Source organism: Nomascus leucogenys, chromosome 19 (assembly GCF_006542625.1).
Source record: "Nomascus leucogenys isolate Asia chromosome 19, Asia_NLE_v1, whole genome shotgun sequence".
NCBI classification, from domain to species: Eukaryota; Metazoa; Chordata; class Mammalia; order Primates; family Hylobatidae; genus Nomascus; species Nomascus leucogenys.
Window position 1 is genome coordinate 32,595,798 of NC_044399.1, and position 10,178 is coordinate 32,605,975.

A 10,178-nucleotide genomic window follows, 5' to 3' on the forward strand; every position below is an offset into this window, starting at 1 on the left:
AATCCAGTGGGGAGACTCAAGCCAGATCCACAGAGGATTTCATAGTAACACAAGGTTGGAGAAGACGAAAGAGACCTTATCTTTTCCAATGAACGAATACTTTCTTTTTTTTTTTTTTTTTTGAGACGGAGTCTCGCTCTGTCGCCCAGGCTGGAGTGCAGTGGCGCGATCTCGGCTCACTGCAAGCTCCGCCTCCTGGGTTCACTTCATTCTCCTGCCTCAGCCTCCCAAGTAGCTAGGACTACAGGCATCTGCCACCACGCCCGGATAATTTTTTGTATTTTTTTTTTTTTAGTAGAGATGGGGTTTCACTGTGTTAGCCAGGATGGTCTCTATCTCCTGACCTCGTGATCTGCCCGCCTCGGCCTCCCAAAGTGCTGGGATTACAGGCGTGAGCCACTGCACCCAGCCAACAAATATTTTCTTCACAACTTACATTGACAAAGCTGAAGGAGAGTGCTGGCTCCCTGGGAGAAGAAATGCACCAGGAGAGACTTCATGGAGGAAATGGCATTAGACATGGACTTAAAAGAATAGGAATTCCGGCTGGGCGCGGTGGCTCATGCCTGTAATCCCAACACTTTGGGAGGCCGAGGCAGGTATATCATGAGGTCAAGAGATAGAGACCATCCTGGCCAACATGGTGAAACCCCGTCTCTACTAAAAATACAAAAATTAGCCAGGTGTGGTGGCGGGTGCCTGTAGTCCCAGCTACTCGGGAGGCTGAGGCAGGAGAATCACTTGAACCCAGGAGGCAGAGGTTGCAGTGAGCCAAGATTGCGCCACTGCACTCCTGCCTGGCAACAGAGTGAGACTTCGTCTCCAAAAAAAAAAAAAAAAAAAAAAGAATAGGATTTCAGGACTGAAGCCATCACCCTTCACTGTTTCCTCCTGAAAGGCAGCCCCTGGCTTTTGCACAAAAACATTAAAGACTTATAGCCCCACACACCTATAATGCCATCACCAGATGGCGGGCTCCTTGGGCGGGGGCAAGGGCCTTCCTCATTTCTGAGCCTCTGGACATGTTTCTGAGCCTAGCACATGTTTTTTTGCAGAGTGTATTTCTGTAAATGCGTGTTGAGACTGAATTGAAGTTGGAGTTAGGGGAGATGATGACAAATGAGATTCCTGATAGAAATTGGACCAAATGAGGTCGGGCGTGGTGGCTCACGCCTGTAATCCCAGCACTTTGGAAGGCCGAGGTGGGCGGATCACTTGAGGTCAGAAGTTCGAGACCAGCCTGGCCAATATGGTGAAATCCCTTCTCTACTAAAAATACCAAAATTAACTGGGCATGGTGGTATGTGCCTGTAATCCCAGCTACTCGGGAGGTTGAGGCAGGAGAATCACTTGAACCCAGGAGGCAGAGGTTGTAGTGAGCTGAGATCCTGCCACTGAACTCCAGCCTGGGCAACAGAGTGAGATTCTGTCTTTAAAAAAAAAAAAAAAAAAAAAAAAAAAGCAACTGGACCAAATGGATTAGGTCATTCCCTCCATTTTATCCAGCTCCTCAGGCCCAGAAAGACATTTCCCAAGGAATGAGCCAACTGTCTTGGGCACAACCTTAGACCGCCTTAAAGGGGACTCCTCATTCTGACTTCTTACCACAACCTTCTGACTTCTTACAAATGAGATGTGAAACAGTGATTACTATAATCTGCACGCGCGCGCGCGCACACACACACACACACACACACCCTTACCCCTCCCTCTTCTGACAGCCCCCTTCTGCCTCTTAAAATGGAAGCTCCACTTCTCTGCCCAGGAAGATGGGGCCTTTTGTCCCAATAGCCACTGCAGACTGGGCCCCGAGGAACTCAAAGCCACCTCCCCACAGAACCCAAATGGGTGCAGCCAGCACCACCTTGGGTCAGCACCACCTCGTAAATCAGAGAGGTCATTGACTCTAACCTGGCACGCCCCAAACCATGACTAAGCAGTTGTTGATGCTTCCCCAAGACAACATCATGCAGGAGAAGTTGTAACCAAAGGGGAAGGAATTAATTAATGTATGTATGTGAGGTATGAATTGGCTTGGATATATATGTATGGATCGTCTCACCAAGGATACACCAGAAACTGAACATCATGGCTGCCGCCAGGAAGGCAAACTGAGCTGCTAGAGGACAGAGAGGGGAGATATTTAAAAATTTTGGGGCCGGGCGCAGTGGCTCATGCAGTGGCTCATGCCTGTAATCCCAGCACTTTGGGAGGCCGAGGCGGGCGGATCATGAGGTCAGCAGTTCAAGACCAGCCTGACCAACATGGTGAAACCCCGTCTCTACTAAAAATACAAAAAGATTAGCTAGGTGTGGTGGCAGGCACCTGTAATCCCAACAACTCGGGAGTCTGAGGCAGGAGAATCGCTTGAAACCGGAAGGCAGAGGTTGCAGTGAGCCAAGATTGCGCCACTGCACTCTAGCCTGGGCAATAAGAGCAAAACTCCACCTCAAAAAAAAAAAAAAATTTCACTGGCGAGCACTATATTAGTTTTGAATTTTGTGCCATGTGGATCTCTTTTTTTTTTTTTTTTTTTTTTGAGATGGAGTCTCGCTCTGTCGCCCAGGCTGGAGTGCAGTGGTGCGATCTCAGCTCACTGCAAGCTCCTCCTCCTGGTTGGAGCCATTCTCCTGCCTCAGCCTCCCGAGTAGCTGGGACTACAGCCACACGCCACCACGCCCAGCTAATTTTTTTGTATTTTTGGTAGAGACAGGGTTTCACCGTGTTAGCCAGGATGGTCTCGATCTCCTGACCTTGTGATCCGCCCACCTCGACCTCCCAAAGTGCTGGGATTACAGGCGTGAGCCACCGAGCCTGGCCGCCATGTGGATATCTTATCTATTCAAATAAATAAATGTTTTACAACATGCACAATGTTGTTTTAAGCAAATGCAACATAAAATGTGGATTCAATAGCTTGTTTTCAACTCTGCAGGCACAGCTGGGACGATAAAAGCAGAGATCCGGTTACTACCTTGTAGAAGGACAGAGGGGAAAACACAGAGAACCAAATGCCATTTAAAATCTCACCAGGCCGGGCGTGGTGGCTCACACCTGTAATCCCAGCACTTTGGGAGGCCAAGGCGGGTGAATCACCTGAGGTCAGTTCAAGACCAGTCTGACCAACATGGTGAAACCCTGTCTCCACTAAAAATACAAAAATTAGCCAGGTGTGGTGGCTTATGCCTATAATCCCAGCTACTCGGGAGGCTGAGGAAGGAGAATCACTTGAACCTGGGAGGTGGAGGTTGCAGTGAGCCGAGATTGCACCACTGCACTCCAGCCTGGGCCACAAGAGTGAAACTGCATCTCAAAAATAAATACATGAAATAAAATAAAATCTCACCAAATGATCATGCCAAATAAGGATCCTGCGTGGGAAAAGACGGGGGTCAGAGAAGCCAGAGGGAGAGAATTGACAGAGAATGAACAGTACCCACTGGGGAGGTGAGGAAGGGGAGCTCCAGGGGCCCATCCCCCTCTCAGCATGAGTTTGCATGGGGAGAGGGAAGACATTTAAAGAGAGAGGAGTCAGAGCCTGGTGACTCCCACCCTGTGATGCACAGAAGTTGAAGCAGGAGAGAGAAGGTGGCACGAAGGAAAACAAGCCGCAGTGTCTGGCTCCACCTCAGCCACTCACACATCCCCGGCACTTCCCCAATCTGAGACTCAGTTTCTTTGTCTCTACAATGAAGGATTTGGCCCAGACAGATCTCCAAGGTGCCTCACGGCTCTAATATTCTCTGATTTGATGGCTGCAGCCTTCTGCAAATGTGCATAAAATAGATTAGTTTTAGTAGTAGTAAAAACAAAACTGAATACCAGATTTATCATTTTAATTAAATATACTTTACATTCTCAATTTCTAGGGAGCAAAATGCTCCCCCCTCCATCAGTTTTCCCTTTGTGGAAGACATTCATGTCTGACATGCAATTTAAGAAAATGCCAAACCACACTGTAAGATATACAATTAACAAGATCCTAACAGGCATTTCTTAACAGGAAAGTGGGGTTTGGTGGGGCGGGGGAAGAACACAAAAAGGAAATGTCAAGAAGGGGAGGGTCAGGTGGGATCAGGATCCCAGAGAACTGGGGATCAGACTAGTAAGAACAACGTGCTATTGTCTTTACTCAGCCCTCAGAAGTCACTCTCTCTGGAACTCCGTGGAGCTGGGGAGTCTGAAGCGGGTGGTTTGTTTGGTTCCCTCTCCCTGGGTGACATAAAGCAAATTGCTCTCTGGACTTTAGAGTGCTCAACTATAAAATGGAACTAAATATACCTACTTTGAGGAATGCTGGGAAAATGTAATAAGATAAGATATCTTAAAAGGCTTAGGAAAACAATAAAGTGTAAGGCACATATACAAACACTGTTTTTTTGTTTTTTTTTTTTTTTTTTTGAGACAGAGTTTTGCTCTTGTTGCCCAGGCTGGAGTGCAATGATGCGATCTCGGCTCACTGCAACCTCCGCCTCCTGCGTTCAAGCAATTCTCTTGCCTCAGCCTCCCAAGTAGCTGGGATTATAGGTATGCACCACTACTACCGGCTAATTTTGTATTTTTAGTAGAGGCAGGGTTTTGCCATACTGGTCAGGCTGGTCTCAAACTCCTGACCTCAAATGATCCACCTGCCTCTGCCTCCCGAAGTGCTGAGATTACAGGCGTGAGCCACTGCGCCCGGCCCAAACACTGTATTTTGGAAACTCAAGGTGGGGTCCAGAATGTCTGGTCCCCCTCTGGTTAGGTATTATGTCCTCTCAGCATGCATCCCCCTAACATCCTTTCTTTCTGCCATCCTCTTCTCCACCCAGGCACATGGTCCCCACAAAGCAAGAGGAAAGCAGTGCCCCTACCCAGAAGGAGCATCATTTCCTGGGCTCTGTGCTCTGTGGCTCCAGATCATTAATTAACAACCATGGTTGTAAATTACCAGATAAATCTGGGCTGGGGTCGCCAGTAGGATAGATGAGAATCAACAAGAAAATAAATCTACAGCAGCAGCTCCCTGAGTTTCAGGAAAACCCTACAGCCTGGGGGCAGTCAGGGACTAGTGAGAGAGAAGAGTTTCTGTTTTGGATAAAAACAAAAACAAGGCTAGGCACGGTGGCTCAGCGCTTGATTGCCTGAGCTCGGGAGTTCGAGACCAGCCTGGGCAACATGGCAAAACCTTGACTCTACAAAAAATACAAAAATTACTGCCGGGCACGGTGGCTCATGTCTGTAATCCCAGCACTTTGGGAGGCCGCGGTGGGCAGATTGCCTGAGGTCAGGAGTTCAAGACCAGTCTGGCCAACATGGTGAAACCCTGCCTCTACTAAAAATACAAAAAAATTAGCCGGGCGTGGTGGTGTGCCCCTGTAATCCCAGCTACTCGGGAGGCTGAGGCAGGGGAATTGCTTGAACCAGGGAGGTGGAGGTTGCAGTTGGCCGAGATCGTGCCACTGTACTCCAGCTTAGGCAACAGAGCGAGACTCCGTCTCAGAAAAACAAAAACAAAAACAAAAACAAAAAATACAAAAATTAGCTGGGAGTGGTGGCACCTGCCTACTGAGATTGCACCACTGCACTGCAGCCTGAGTGACAGAGGGAGACCCTGTCTCTTAGAAAAAAAAAAAAAAAAATCAAGGCCAGTGTGGTAGCTCACACCTGTAATCCCAACACTTTGGAAAGCCAAGGCAGGAGGATCCTTTGAGGCCAGGAGTTCAAGACCAACCTGGGCAACAGAGCAAGACCCTGACTCTATAACAATAATAATAATAATAAAAAATAATTTTTTTAAAAATCTCAGAAATAAAACCAGGAATTCTCCCCACCACCCATTACCACCATTCTCCCAAAAAGATTCAGGTAAGAGTCAAGTCCCCAGGCTTCTGCCAGTGCTGACAGAGCTGTCCCTGTCCCTGCCTTATCAAGCTGGGGCATCCACTCAGTTGCCCATTATTCCTGACAACAAGAGCAAATATAGACACTCTCAGAGGGCTGAGGAGAGGCTAAGTGGAATAAATGGTGTTTAATCTTTAACGAGAGAAATTGCCTTCCCTTAGCAGAGCCCCACCCAGCAGGCGCTGTGGCCCCTCATAATTCAAGTCCGTACTTAATTAAAAAGGGGAGCATCCTGGACTCTCCCCAACTGGCACCAATTCCATTCTCATCGTTCAGCCTGCTGACATTTGTCCGTTTGTCTCTCTTCGACAGAAAGAGAAAAAAATCAAAAAGAAAAGAAAACGTTATATCCTGCAGCGTTCTGAGAGGGCCCGTCCTTGAGCTGGGCCGCTTCATCTAGAAGCAGAGAGGGTTGAAATCTAACAGGAGGAGACAGAACAGGACAAGGAATGCTTTGCATTTGGGAGAGAGCCCTGAGCTACTACAAATAGCAAGTATGAAAAGCTAAAGTTACCAGCACCTTCTAAAAATAAAACTTGCTCTCCTTGGGGCATCCTTGATTGCTGGCCTTCCAGCACTGGGCTCCAACATTTCCTCCTGGGACAATATTCCAGAAGAAAGTACGATGCATTTATTTAGGCTTGTTTAAAAATATTAAGATGTGGCCGGGCGCGGTGGCTCACGCCTGTAATCCCAACACTTTGGGAGGCTGAGACAGGTGGATCACGAGGTCAGGAGATCGAGACCCTCCTGGCTAACACGGTAAAACCCCATCTCTATTAAAAATACAAAAAATTAGCCGGGGGTGGTGGCAGGCGCCTTTAGTCCCAGCTACTCGGGAGGCTGAGGCAGGAGAATGGCGTGAACCCAGGAGGCGGAGCTTGCAGTGAGCCGAGATCACGCCACTGCACTCTAGCCTGGGCGACAGAGCGAGACTGTCTCAAAAAAAAAAAAAAAAAAAATTAAGATGTTTCTTACTGGGATCCTGACAAGTTCAATTTACAGCTCCCCAGAAGGTTAACACTCCTTCCCCAAGAAATAATTCTAAAACAATCCCTTGTGGACTTGGCTTCACAGAGGTCATTGTGCTCATTCTTTTACTCCTGGGAATGTCACACTGTCACACGCAAGTGGGTCGTGAGGAGGGAACCAGAATCTCCCACCTGAAACTTTTTTTTTTTTTTTGGAGACATTGTCTCGCTCTGTCGCCCAGGTTGGAGTGCAGTGGCGCGATCTCCGCTCACTGCAAGCTCCGCCTGCCAGGTTCCCGCCATTTTCCTGCCTCAGCCTCCCGAGTAGCTGGGACTACAGGTGCCCGCCACCACGTCCTGCTAATATTTTGTATTTTTAGTAGAGACGGGGTTTCACTGTATTAGCCAGGATGGTCTCGATCTCCTGACCTCGTGATCCACCCGTCTCGGCCTCCCGAAGTGCTGGAATTACAGGTGTGAGCCACTGCGCCCAGCCATTTTTTTTTTTTTTTTTTTTTTTTTGTATTTTTAGTAGAGACGGGGTTTCACTGTGGTCTCGATCTCCTGACATAGTGATCCGCCTGCCTCGGCCTCCCAAAGTGCTATGATTACAGGCGTGAGCCACCGTGCCCGGCCTCCCACCTCAAACTCTTAACTGCAGCTCAGACTGCTCTGTCTGCCAGAAGAAATCCTTTATGAGTCAGGCTGGGACAATCTGATCTTCTTCTGTTTCTCCCAAGATTCTTGAGGACGTCCAATGCCTGCACCACCCAAGGGAAAAAGAGTCCTCATCTTTAGAACTTTTATATGGAGACTGCTCTCCTCCTCCGCAGGGTGCCCCTAGGAATTGAGCAAGACATCAGCTTTATCTGTGCGCTTCCTCTTTAGCCCAATATACTCCCAGCTAGCAGGCTAAAGGAGAGCCCCATTTCTTTGGAGTCTCAAGAGAGATCTCAGGCTAAGTAAAAGATGGAGAGGAACAAGGGATGTAGTTGTTTTACCTCCCTCCCCAGCACATTCTCCAAAAGTGGTGCCTTTCCAACCATGTTGAAGGTAATATATATCGACAAAATATTTGTAAAGACATCTAAAAACCAGGCTGGGTATGACAGGTCATGCCTATAATCCCAGTACTTTGGGAGGCCAAGGCCGGAAAATCATTTGAGCCTAGGAGTTTGAGACAATCCTGGGCAACATAGTGGGACTCCATCTCTACAAAAAATTTAAAAATTAGCCAGTCGTGGTGGCGAGCACCTGTAGGCCTACCTACTCAGGAGGCTGAGGAGGGAGAATCGCTTGAGCCCAAGAGGTCGAGGCTGCAGCAAATAAGACATGATCGTTCCACTGCACTCCAGCCTGGGTGACATAGTGACAACTTGTCCCTGCGCCTCCTCCACAAAAAAAATCTGCTTAGTTATATAACATTAAAATAATAAATAAATAAGAAAAAGACAAATGTGCACCAGGCATCTTGGTGCAGGCAGTTAATTTCAGGGGTACATATCCATGTACCCATCATTCAGAAGACCTGTAGTTTAGAGGAAGCAATGTGAAAGGGGGACAGTGACACAAGACAAAAGGAAGTCAAAGAGTGGCATGTTTTGGTCATCCTGAACTACCAGCCCATGGGGAGGACCCCAGGCTCCCCCTCTTTCATCCCCACCACCTGACCCCTCTGTCTGGTTCATTCCTCTAGTGTCTCCAGTCTGGGAGACACTAAAGGGACATAGGACATTACTTGACCCTATTTATCTCGTCCATCTGACCTTGCAGAGCTGTCTCCCAAGGTTACCCCACTGGATTCCACCCTTTAAGGTTCTGGAACTCAGTTCTTCCAGACCATGAGGAAGCTAGGCCTTGAGGATACTTCCATCCTTCTCTCACAGTCACATGGCATAGGTCACCCACAGGATGTCCCCAGCTAACCCAACCCAGAGAACCAAATCCAGCCCTATGCCGCTCATTCTTTGAAACCTGCCCTGGGGAAAGCCTGATTCTCTGATGGCTCCTGAGCCACCTTGATGTCTGATCCAGGTGAATCCATAGCTTCCTCTCCCTACTCATCACAGTGCTCTGATCTTCCAGCCTCCTGAGCAAGCCACAGCCTGCCTTATATGAATATTTGCATATCAAAGCCTCACATTTACATTTTATAACTTAGGCTCCTGGGAAACAGGTCAGAGCTCAGCCCCCAATTTACTAGCGTAGCCGGGAAAGAAGCATTTACCTGTGCAACCCCCACCAAAGATGTGTTGGAGGGTGTCAGGGAGTACACTGCATGTGTCCATGAAGCTGTGTGTCCAGGAGGGGACTGTGAGCGTCCTGCATCCAAGAGTGTTCCTGTGTATCTCTGGCTCAGGTGTGGCTTCCATCTGGCCTGTTGTGTGGTCCTTCAAAGTGTCTGCATGCCTGTGAGTCTGTTTGGGGTGTCCTCAGTCTGTTGTGGGGGGTCTTGGGGTAAATGTGTGTTTGTGAGGGCTCTGTTTCCTCATTTGTAAAATGGTAATGTAATGTAATGTTATGTTATGTTATGTAAACTTGTAAAATGGTAAGCTATGATGGCACCACTGTACTCCAACCTGGGTGACAGAGGGAGACTCTCCTGTCTCTCAAAAAAAAAAAAAAAAAAAAAAAAAGGCTGGGCTTGGTGGCTTATGCCTGTAATCCCAGCCAAGTGGATCACCTGAGGTCAGGAGTTCGAGACCAGCCTGACCAACATGGTGAAACCCTGTCTCTACTAAAAATACAAAAAATTAGCCAGGCATGGTGGCAGGCACCTGTAATCCCAGCTACTCGGGAGGCTGAGGCAGGAGAACCGCTTGAACCCGGGAGGCGGAGGTTGCAGTGAGCCGAGATTGCGCCTTTGCACTCCAGTCTGGGCAACAAGAGTGAAACTCTGTGTCAAAAACAAAAACAAAAAAACTCAGAACCAGAGGAGCACTGGCATCCCTAGAGAGGCCCCATCCTACTGAAGTGCCCAGTACCAATTTAAAGACCTACTGGACTCTTCTTCGTTGTCATGGAGACCACATCAAAGCTGCCTTCCAGGAAGAACCCTCTGTCCTCCTCTCCTCCTCTCCACTTCTCTTGGCCAGAACTCACACTTGTCTCCAAACTGGTTCCATCCAGCCCAAAGCTGGGATTTGCTTGGGCTTGTTTCTCCTTCCTTGGGCAGGGTTCCTGCTAAGCTCAATTAATTTGGTCTTTATTGGACCTATTCACTACACAAGCATTTCGTGCCACCCTCGTAAGCATGCTAACAGGCTGTGGAGGACTTACAGAGGCAAATGAGCTCTGGAGAGCTCTCCATAGATAAGGATGTCT